At 42.5% G+C, this 11,670-nt stretch overlaps 1 protein-coding gene across 2 annotated transcripts in view; it reads right to left on the reverse strand.

The window, feature by feature from the left end:
- Positions 1-3,268, reverse strand: part of ACAN (aggrecan) — a 228,571-nt gene extending 225,303 nt beyond the window's left edge. Inside the window, exon 1 of one of the 2 annotated variants that reach the window (XM_085644462.1) lies at positions 2,933-3,268. The gene's annotated coding sequence lies outside the window, so the exon portion shown is untranslated. The remainder of the gene's footprint in view (positions 1-2,932) is intronic. The other variant, XM_085644463.1, reaches the window with a different exon arrangement.
- Positions 3,269-11,670: the final 8,402 nt, after the last annotated feature.

Raw genomic sequence — 11,670 nt, forward strand, 5'->3', positions numbered from 1 at the left:
GTTTCATTCATTTTAAGCCAGTGTAGCAATATTTCCATTCTCCCTCAATATGAACATTTTGTCAAAAAAATCCAAATAAATAAATACAGGGTGAAGAGAGGTCACTGATCTCTTGGATGGACTGTTGCTAAGCGACATGGGACCACACCAACATGCATGGCACAAATAAGTTCAGACACTTATAGCTGTGTTTGGCTCGGAAGTTTGTGAAGTCTGTGATTGCATGTCTCTATATATTGTGATTGCACTTGTGAAAGTTACATTTATTAGTTAAAAATAATCACGAGTCTCTTAATAACAGCACTACTAAACATTTATCAATAGGAATTTGAAAAAAAAGACAAAATAAAAAAATTCGAATTTATTGTGAGGCTGCTGCCACTGTGAATTTCACCCTTGCTGTTCCCTAACTGTAGCGATGTCCCAGTGACCATGCTACGTGCAATACATTGCAAGTATTTATTTGCTGTGATTTCCAGCATCAGATGCCTTCTGTCATGACCAGAGCAAATCAACATTTTGTGCACCGCAGGACAAATAATATAATAAACTTTTTATAAAATTTCACAAACTATGTTGTTTCTTTGTCTGCTTTGTGTCCAGAAAATCTGGAAAAAGTGAGCAAAACTGTTCAACATTTGATCCATAGTGTAAAAAGCTGTAAAGAGGATACATTTTCCCCTGAACAGTGTCACAGTATGAGTCAGTGACCAAGACAGATGTGAACTGCCCTTTAAGCACGGCTGCCAATTCATACCCAGCTGTTGATTCTCAGAGTGGTCCAGCTAGAGTAGATTCAAGCACGTCAGGCTGTGGAAGATTTTGCTTTTCCTGACATGTGACTGACTCTTCCCCAGTCATCCCATCCGTTTGGGGGCATCATCCTGTTGGAATTCCCTGCAGAAAAGCCCACTTTAGGATCATGACACAGACTCACTACATGGTGAGAAAATGAACTCGTGACATGAGTTCTCATTGTATTGGACATACTACCTTGACAAATCTTACACTGCTGTGCGAGGGAGGGAGCTGCAGTTCAGTGCTACATATCACAGTCATTGACACTGCCTGGAAAACTGAGAAATTGGGCTGTTGAGCAGTGTGCTGACTACCAATCTCAAATAAAAAGAAACTATTATATTACTGTTTCAATAAGGGCTGAGCGCAAATGCGTCTTAGGCACACAAGTTTCTAAGATCACCAAATGTGGCCTTACAAGGTCCTAAAAAGCAACTACCGATGCAGCCTTAAAATGCACTTTCTGTTATTAACCGGAACTCACATGTTGCCCCATGTCTGACATGAGTGCTGGTCTTTAATTCTATTCCAGCACATGCAGTTTGGCTTTTGCCATTATTAACTTAGGGCTGTGTGTACTAGAACAGAAGGCACACCTTGGACTGAATGGGTTACTTACACCTTAACACCGCAAGTCTCTGCATTTTATCTCTGCGTGGAAAAACTTTTGGAAACTTAAATACAAAATCTTAAGGATGGAATTTGAATAACAATTGTCTGTATGTTTTTTTTTATATCGTTTCTAGTCCTGGGTTTCCATTTAGAAATCAATCATTTTAGTCTATTAAGTTCAATGGAAACTTTATGCTGCCTCTTAAAGCCAGTACTGGAAACATGGTGTCTCTCGTCGCACGGATTGAGCTGGCAAACCGAGTTATTTCTCATAAGAAGTATAATGTACACACATCGAACATGATGCAGGTAGTAAGCAGATAATCTACATGACAAAATTTACTAAAACAGGCATTCAGTCAGATAGACACAGTAAAATGTGTAGGAATGCTTCGCGTGCCTGGGTAACTTACTTAGGACTTAGAATGTCTTAGAGTTGGCGATGGACCACTGCAACCATCGCAGTTTAAAGGAAACTTAATTCTCTCCCCTCCACACCCCTTTACCCTTTGAATGGGTTACAAGTTCCAATCCACGCCACCAAACAGATGTACAGGTCCCCCGTATTGACCATGACAGACACTGTGTATAGGTTATCAGAGGTGGGCTACTGCCCATCACGATTTCCATGCTTCAATTAGCCAGTTGTGAATTCTGAGCCATTTATCTCCACAGAGCACACATGCTGAGTCCTGTGGGTCACTGCACAGGAGTATCAGAGCTTGTAAGCCACATAAGCTCTGACGTTTCTTCCATAGTGCCAGCTCAGATCCTCACTGGAACAGACTACAGGGGGGAATGTCAAGACAAAATAAACCCCACTAACGAAGATCCGATTGAGAACCAGTGGAGAGGTATTCGCACAAGTCCAAATTCAGCTCAATGCAGCCATATGGGCATCAGAGCACGCTTCAGTCCAGCTGTATAACAACATGTGGATCTTGGCTGTTCCTTTTATGGACACAGTGTGTTTCCTTTCCAAGTGAGCCACAAATCCGCACACTCAGTAGCAGCTCTACTGAGGCTATCACTGTGTAAAGTGTTTCACAGCATGTGCTAACAAATGGGAGAAGCGCCTCAGCTATCAATGAAGCAGTGTGCTTTGTTGGCAGCAGCAATTCGCAATCAGTGATTTGCCAACAACTGGGGCACAGCAATCAAAGCAAGCTTTTTGGTGTGCACTGTCTTTGCACAGAATGTTTATCGCACCTCAACATTTGAAATCATCATCTCCATGTTTGTACTATTAGACTTGCCACTTCTGGCCAGCACTTTAATGGCAGCAGAAAGTGCTGAAAGCTCAACACAAAACTTGCATTAACCTTATATACCTGTACATTGATGTACACAGTAATTTTACAGATGTTGTGTTGCTATAAAGTAAATGGTAGCACCTTGTCAACTTCTAATGCTCCCTTATTTCTGATAGACTGTAGCCCCTCACTAGCTATTGCGTAAATAGAGATAATGGACAGTTAGCAAAGAAAACGCAACTTCTTGAAAGTAAAATAAAGAAATTTACCTTTGACAGTTCAGTGTAGTGTTTCAGTAATGTATGTCCCATACACCTGGCAGAAAACTTAGATTGTCTTCTTTTTAAGAAAAGGGAAAAATATTGCACTTCTCTGCTGTATTCTATTTCTTCAGCACCTCCAGATGTTTTCCTGCATTCTTTTTCCTCCCCAAGTAGAAATCAAAATTCCCTGTGTGGTCGCGTCAGGCTCCTTGAAGGCATTGGCAGCAGCAGGATCAGCAGCAGCGGGGTCGAAGTGTTCAGTATGGATGTGTGAAGGAAAAAGAAGGTTTTTTTCAGAATCCCACCAAGGTTACTCCCTTGCCCGAGACTCCTCCTGTCAGTTTCTTTCCATTCCTCATGGAAATGCCTGCAGATTACTAAGTGCCCTGGGCCCTCCCGTAAAGGTAGTCAGGGAGCAGGGGCTACCACTCCAGGAGCAGGGGGTGGGAGAAAATAGGAGGGCCTGAGGACAGGCTAGTTACGCACTGCTTCTTCCGGGAGAGAGACAGCCAAGGATTAATAAAAAACAAGATGCTCGAAAACATAAACATACAAAGGAGACCCCCAGAAGCAAAGAGCATGAAGACCAAACGAGAGTGGAAACGGGGTTGCTGAAGAAAGGCAAGGCATTTAAAATGAGTTGAACTTAATAAGGCAGCTTCGCAGAAGGATTGTTAGAACAGCGCTTATAGTTCACTTTCAGTGTATACATTTGATGCTAATTCCGCAGAAAACTCCAAACGCTCTTGGCCTTGCACTTAAAGGTCCAAAGCTTTTGCAAAGGTTTGAAAACTTTAAACATGCTTTATCTACTCAAGAGGACGTACTAGAATCTGGGGGACTAACCGGAAGCGGAAAGATTCCATCACGTGCACACTGCCTCTTCAGTTCGTGTATTGAGCTTGTATTTACAGTGTAGAATCACGAAGATGTAGCTTAGGAACCGCAAGAACGGGCACCATCACCGCAGCTGGATGAACCCAGCGTTTGAACATCTGTATAGCCGGACCAATTACCATTGTAAAATCTCCACAGATGTGCCTGCTTCTGGTAGTGTTATTCAGAATAAGTGTTCAAGGGTTTAGAGGAGTGTTACAACACCCACGCGAGCAGGTATAATCTGACAACTAAACCTTTTACATGCGTATCACATTTTATATCCCACCTAATAAAACAACTAACTGAGAATAAGTTCTGCTTACAAGTGGACCTTATTCAGATGTTTAACACCCACACAAGTGGAACCCATGACTATGCCACCACTTTATATTTAGTACTGTTTCATAATTTTGTTTCTGTTGTCCTCTATTTTCTTAACATGTAATCTTCATCGAAAAGCATAGGAATGGCTGTAAAAAAAAGAAGTGCTAACAAGATGGTGCAAACCTAGGCAGATTATATATTAATATCTGCGTAGACAGAGCTCCTGGCAGTTAAAAGTCCTCCTGAACAGAAGGAATCTGAGCTCTGCAGATATGGATTAATTCAATGACGGTGGTACTTTCGGTAAAGGCACGCTTGCAAATAATTATACTGTTCAGTCTTAGGTAATGATGATCTCTGAAAATTAATACTCTTAAAACCCCCAAAACCAACGTTATTAATTCAATATTTGTAACATCACATTACTGTTGTAGCCTTAATTCATTTATGGAGAGGTCCATTGCTCTTTGTGTCACCTCATCATCTCTGTTTTGTTTTTGAGCCATTTATTTTCCATTGCTTATATGATTGCCAGGTAACAAATAATAGGGGAGGACTGGAAACAAAATCAGCCCTGCGGGAGACCATGACAAGAAGTGGGCCAAGGGGGTGTTGTGAGGACATGGCATCACACCCAGCTTTGAAAGCACCGCCTAGCTGGCAACTCACCAGGGATGTAGCAGGCTGCTTCATTATAAATAAGAAGGATGCTAACAAAGCAAAGCTCGGCGGCCAATAATGGACCAGATCCTCGCTCATCTCCCCACCTTGTCTACATGACCTGTGGGGTAAGTGTTCCATCTTAAGCAAGAAGTGAACTCACCTATGTGAAAGGCTCTGCCTTTCATATCGGAAGATGACAATTTTAAGAGTTATATTTAAAATTAGGTTGTGGATTTAAAAGACTAGAACTTCTAAAGAACTGTTTAAATAGTTCATTAGCCTTCTGAAACAATGCTTATTTATTTATTTGCAGTTTTACGTACCACCGACTAGACCCACCTGTCTATCAGAGATCTTTACATTTAAATTAAATATGATAAACATTTACACAGTGGGGTAGAACGATGTGAAATGCCATTAGAGGGGGAAAGGATTTTGTCCACTGTAAAGAAGTCTAAGGCCCTCATTCACCGGATTTTGACATAGGGCAGCGCAGCAAGGCACCTTGCTGCGCTGCCCTATGCCAAAGTGAAAGGGAAGGAATGTACCGTATTATTGCGATAAGGTGCATTTCTTTCCTTTTTCCCTGTGGCCTAGCACCGGCGTAAGTACCCTTACACCAGGGTGCAAAGGTGCCTCTGTTGCAGACAGGATTGTTTTTGTGCAGGAAGGTATCACTTCCTGCACTAAAAAATCCTATGAGGCGTTTTCCTCTGTCTATTTGTGCTGGAAAATCAAGGAGAAATAAAGATATTCCTCCTTGTTAAGCCTCACCTCGGGAGGCGTAAGGATTTGCAATTCCCCTGGTCTACAAGATGTTGTAAATCTGGGGCACTGCCAAAATCCATTGGTGTTGCGATGGGAAAACCCATTGCAACGCCTATGGATCGCCTCCTGGACGCAGAGTAAAGAGACGCAGTGATTTGCGCTGCGTTGCCTTACTCAAGATTTATGAGGCCACTCAAATCCAAGAAGGATGGCTTTGTGTGGCTTCATAAATCTGATTCAGAGTCCTGTGTCACGCATGTACCACTATATCTGGTGCAAAAGTGATGCAGGGCTCTTTTCTTTGATGCAATAGAAAAGTGGGACAGGTGAAACATAGGTAAAAGAGTCATATTAGATTGACAATAGCGGAAGCAGATAGTCTGGTGCCTCCTGAGTCCTGAATATCATTCTGATGTTTTCCATGAATTCTTCCTCAGCTTTGGTAGGCAACCAACTAAGGGGTGTATGAATAGAGGCAAATCAAGACAGGGACAAAAAAAGAAAAGAATGTTAGTTATTTCTTAAATATTGTGTGATAGAGATTAGTTCTTAGTTGTTACATCTGGTGGCATATGGTTCCAGATCCCAAGTGGTAGAAAGATTGATTCAATGTACAGGAGTTTTTGAGGAGAGGGGATTTGGAGATAAAGAGAGTCTATGCTTCTGAGTTCTCGGAATCCACCTGAAATTAATAGTTTGTGAGTAAGGTAGTATGGTATCTGTCTCTGTAGAGTCTTGTCTAAGCTAGTTTGAATTGGCTTCTGACTTTAATGGGGAACCTATAGAGGGTGATCAATACAGGTGAGATGTGATTATATTTCTGGAGCCTGATAACAGGCAGGTTGTAGAGCTGAGTGCTCCTCTTAGAGGTACTAGCTGCATTTTGGGAATGGTGGCCAGAAGGCTGTTACCTTAGATATATGTTTTGAGGCCTAGGGATTGAAGTTTAGTCTTGAAATCTTTGGCGGGAATTAAAGTCTGATTTTTCAGTGGATTTTTACTTGGTGTTGCACACTCCCTACTAGGCCTTTGATGTGTGCATAAAGATAGATTTAGGTTCTAGTCCGAACATGTGTAATGTGTCTAACCATAATTGTTTGTCAGTGATACTGTGATGAGGTGAGATCAGAAGGAATTCTGCTTTCACATGGTTCAGTTTAAAGTGATAATGGGTCATCCATAAATTTAATTCCCTCATCATATTTTCCAATAGAGCTATTTCATTGAGGTGAGATCTTTGTTTACAGTTGAGTGTTGTCATCAGTGATGTCACTCACCATGTCATGTAATATATAAGATTGCAGCGGCATGTCTTATTGTTGGCTCAGGTAACTATAACTGATGAATTTCTATGGTTTTATGTGTGAAATCTGAGCCTAACTATAACTTCCCGGTAACCTTTAGTTTTTTCAGTGAATTTCTATGTTTTTAAAAATTCTATTTCCTAACTATAACGTCCCTGTAACCTTTGTTTTTTTCAGTGAATTTCTAAGGTTTTTTAAATTCTATTTCCTAACTATCACGTCCCTGTAACCTTTGATTTTTTCAGTAAATTTTAAAGGATTTTCAAATTCTATTTCTATTGTTTTATGTCCTTGTAATGTTTAGTTTTTTGAGTTAATTTCTATTTTTTAATTTTTTTTAATACTAAGTATACTGCAATTTATTTTTGATTTTTAATTTATCATTTGTTTTTTAACTTCAAACATTATTAAGAAATACACTTTAAATATGTTTTAAAAGGTAAAAATGAGATACATAGTTAATGTAAAATATATAATGTTTTTGTAAATGTAATTATACAAGTTTATATATATTTTCAATTTTATTTGTGGTTCCGCTGAGCCTTTGCAGGTTCAAAAACATAGACGGGGGCCACAAGTTCTCCATGTTTTTTAATTCCAATCACGGGATAAATATGAATCCGGTTAGTCGGATCCATGGATTCACAGAAATTGTTTAAGATTGTTTCACACCTCTACATCCCTCTATTTTCATTAATGACTTCATTGTGAATATATTTACAAGCATATATCTGGCCAACTATATTTGTTTTTCAAGTAAGTTACTCATTTTACAAGTTACACGAACCCGCAAATCTATGGACTGAATTCTCTAAAAGACACACCCAAACCTTGCCTTTTGATTGGGTACATTAAGACCCCACCCATGTACCCGTAAAACCACACATAAAAACAGTTATTTCTCCAGTAAACTCTATAGAAAGAGGATTGGGATCCAGTGGTGCTCTGCTTTCATAGAATGGTTGAAGCTTTATCTTCTGTCCAGGATGAACATCCAGATCTTGTTGAGGAAAAGGACGAAGATACATCATCCTTAAGGAAGCAAAGTGATGTCTGGAAGTATTTTACAATACCTTTAGGGGAAAAGAAGGTTCAAATTCAATATGTGCAGTGTAGTGTTAGTGGTAAGCAGTTATCCAGGGGCACTGCCAAGAAGTTTTCACCTGGCACAAGTTCAATGTGGAAGCATTTAAAAATAATTAACAGAAGGGTCTACAACTTATTGATGCAGGAGAAAGCAGTGCAGCAGGACAGTCCACCTCTACAGCACCCTTGGGAGAACTGTCTTCATCTGTAGTCATTACCATAATAGCTGCTTGTGAGGAAATGAGTGAGATAGTCATCACTGTGTGAAATGCCACAGGCCATCTTCTGTGGGTGCATTCTTGGATATAGTGAAAAAGCATTGCTGTTAGTTAATTTTTGTTGCTTCCAGTTACCACAACAATTTTTTAACGACTGAAGCGAGTTGCTTCTTTGCATTTCCAAATCCTTACCCTTTTACTATCCTGTTTACTTTTTATAAAAAAAAACCAAAACATAAACAACACTTTCTGCAAAAAACTAGTTCTTTATAGAACCATAATCTGATCAAAAAAAGAGCTAACTTTGTGTTTTTAATATGTCAGAGGCTGTATCTGTGTGAGACTCAGTGTACCAGTGTCTGTATTGGTGTGTTACTTAGTGTGTAAGCAGTTGTATCGGTGTGTGTATGAGTGTATCAGTCTGTATTGGAGTGTGGCTGGGTGTGTCAGTAGCTGTATCAGTGTGTGCCTGGGTGTGTAAGTGGCTCTGCTGATATGTCAATGAATGTGTTGTTGGGTGTATGAGTGTGTGACTGGGTATGTCAGTGGCTGTATCAATGTGTGCCTAGGTGTGTTATTGTCTGTAACAATGTGTGCCTGTGTGTGCTAGCATCTGTATTAGTGTGTGGTTGTGTGTGTTAGTGGCTGTACCAATATGTGTTTGGGTGTTTGAGAGGCTGTACCAGTGCTTCACTGAAGGCCCAAGTGGCCATATTGATATGTGACTGGGTGTGTCATTGGCTGTATGAGTATGTGCCTGGGTGTGTCCGAAGCTCTATCAGAGTGTGATTGCGTGTGTCAGTAGTTGTATCAGTGTGGGACTGGTTCTGTCAGTGTCTATATTGGTGAGTGCCTTGGTGTGTAAGTGTCTGCATTGGTCTGCGCATGGATGTGTTAGTCTCTGAGTGGCTTTAACAGTGTATGGGTGGGTGAGTGAGAAGCTGTATTGGCGTGTGGATGTGTGATTGGGTGTATCAGCGTATGGCTGGGTGTATGAGTGGCTATATTGGTGTGTGGCTTTATATGTGAGTGGCTGTATGAGTGGGTGTGGGAATGACTATGGGTGTATGAATCTAGGTAAGTGTTTGCATGTGTACATGGGTGTATGACTTACTATGGCATTTTGAGTGGGTGTGTGAGTCTGTGTGGGTGTGTCACTACCCATGTGAATGACTGTATAGGTTTGTGAGTTCATGTATGAGTATCTGCATAGGTGTGTTTGTGACCCATAAGTTAACTTAGTAATCTACATTTTTGTAACTTAACAAATACATTTCATTAACACATTATAAAACAACACAGCTTATCTAACTATTTACAAATGCAATTGTACGCACAAGTACTCTAGATACATGCTCATATATCTTTAGACCAGCACAGATGAAACAAAGTGATGTCTGGAAGCAATGTGCAATACCTTCAGGGGAAAAGAAGCTTAGAGCTAAATATGTGCAGTGTAATATCTGCGGCAAAGCAGTTTTTCACTCTGCTGTGCGTTACTTTGCCATACAAGCCAACACAAATACCAATTTGCATTGGCTTGTTAATCCCCAAAAAGGTTTAGTGTCGGTGAGTGTTAGAAATTGGGGTCTCTAGGTGGCAGTGGCTGGTGCCAATGTCCAAACAGGGACCCTTTTTCCTAAATCAGGGCAAGTGGACTACCTCCTTTGACAACCCCTGCTTAACCCTGTGGTAACGTAGCACGAGCAGTTAGGCCTATCTCAGAGGCAGTGTGTGAAGCATTTATGACCATGCACAATAAGGCAGTAACGACACCACAAAAGGACACAACTCAGGTAGGTATAGAAAAATAATATCTTCATCTAAGGTTTAACTCAAGACTCTCAAAGCGTTTTAACAAACTACAATACACGTAAACCAGTAGGGACTCAAAAAGGCAATAACGTATTCACCAGACCGTGACACTGACTGAGTTCGAGGCCGGGGCCCCCGGGACCCGTTGCGCACCAGATACCTGCCGTTGAAAGGGGACACAGCACGCAGCTTCTTGAAGAAGCAGAGACGGTGACAGGCGGACTCCCAGTGACCACAAGTCTTGGCTGCAGGGGTCTGCAGCATGCACCCACAATGTTTCGGTCACTCGGGGACAGGTGGGCTCGCAGCAGCACGCGGCTGTGGCAGGCCGGGCTGGTGGTGGCGATGACTCGCGTCTTGCAGCTCTGTGGTGGGCTTACAGCGGCAGCAGCTCTCTCTTAGCCGCGGTGGCCCACGAGACGATAGTGACAATCCTCGACAATGGTGAACAAGATGCAGGCACACAGCGATGGCAGGTCTCCCTTAGCTGTGACAGCCCACAGGACAAAGAACGATGAGGCAACGTTGGCAAAGGTGCGGGCACTCAGCGGCAGCAGTTCTCTCTTTGCTGCGGCGGCCCACAGGACGAATCACGATGAAGCAAAGTGGCAAAGGTAGGGGTACTCAGTGGCAGCAGCTCTCTCTAAGCTGCGGCGGCCCACAGGACAGATCCCAATGATGCAAAGTTGGCAAAAGTGCGGGCACTCAGCGGCAGCAGCTCTCTCTTAACTGCGGCAGCCCACAGGATGAATCATGATGAAGCAAAGTGGCAAAGAGGCGGGCACTCAGCGGCAGCCGCTCTCTCTTAGCTGCGGTGGCCCGCAGGACGAATCACGATAATGCAAAGTTGGCAAAGGTGCGGGCACTCAGCGGCTACAAGTCTCTCTTAGCTGCAGCATCCCACACAGATTTAGCGAAGGTTCTGAAGGTTCAAATTCAGGTGGGCTCTCAGCGGCGGATGCTCTCTCTTGGCTGCGGCGGCCCGCACGAATTCAATGAAGGTTCCGGAGGTTCAAATTCAGGTGGGCTCTCAGCAGCGAAGGTTCTCAGTCCACATTCCTCACAGTAGAACTAGAGGCTCCAGATTGCTCGACGGAGGCCTCACCTGAAAGCAGAATTCCTCGCACAGGAATTCCAACGGCTGATGGGGTGAAGTCTAATGTCCCTGAGACTTCGGCAGGAGGCGCTCTCAATTCAGGCCCTCGGATAGTTTCTTCAGCAAGCTTGGTGAAAGTTTTAAAAGTCCTTTCCTCTGTTCACTCGGACAGAGTTTCGTCTTGACATCCAGAGGGAACACACTTGGACAAAGTTCTAGCTCAGCATTTTATACCTAAAAGTCTTTGTTCTCTAAAGCCACAAATCACTAGATCCAGTCAGAACCAGTGGGGGGTGGAGACATCATTCACCTTGCCAGGCACGGCCTTGCTCAGATCAAAGAGTCACCCCTCCCCATGCTCTGAATACCGATCTCTCTCTCCAGCCAGGTCTGACCCAGCTGGCCCTGCTGCTCCAAAACCAGAAGGCCAATACACATACTCGCAAAGCCTACAGGAAAGCTCAGGCAAGAAAATACAGCCATTTTCGAACATGGGATATATAAATGGTTCTTACTAAAAGGTGCATCTCAGTGTCCTGAGCATAAACATATCAAACTCGAAGTTCCTATCAGGTTCTGGGAGTCAGATAG

This window comes from Triturus cristatus, chromosome 3_1 (genome assembly GCF_964204655.1).
Source record: "Triturus cristatus chromosome 3_1, aTriCri1.1, whole genome shotgun sequence".
Taxonomy (NCBI): Eukaryota; Metazoa; Chordata; class Amphibia; order Caudata; family Salamandridae; genus Triturus; species Triturus cristatus.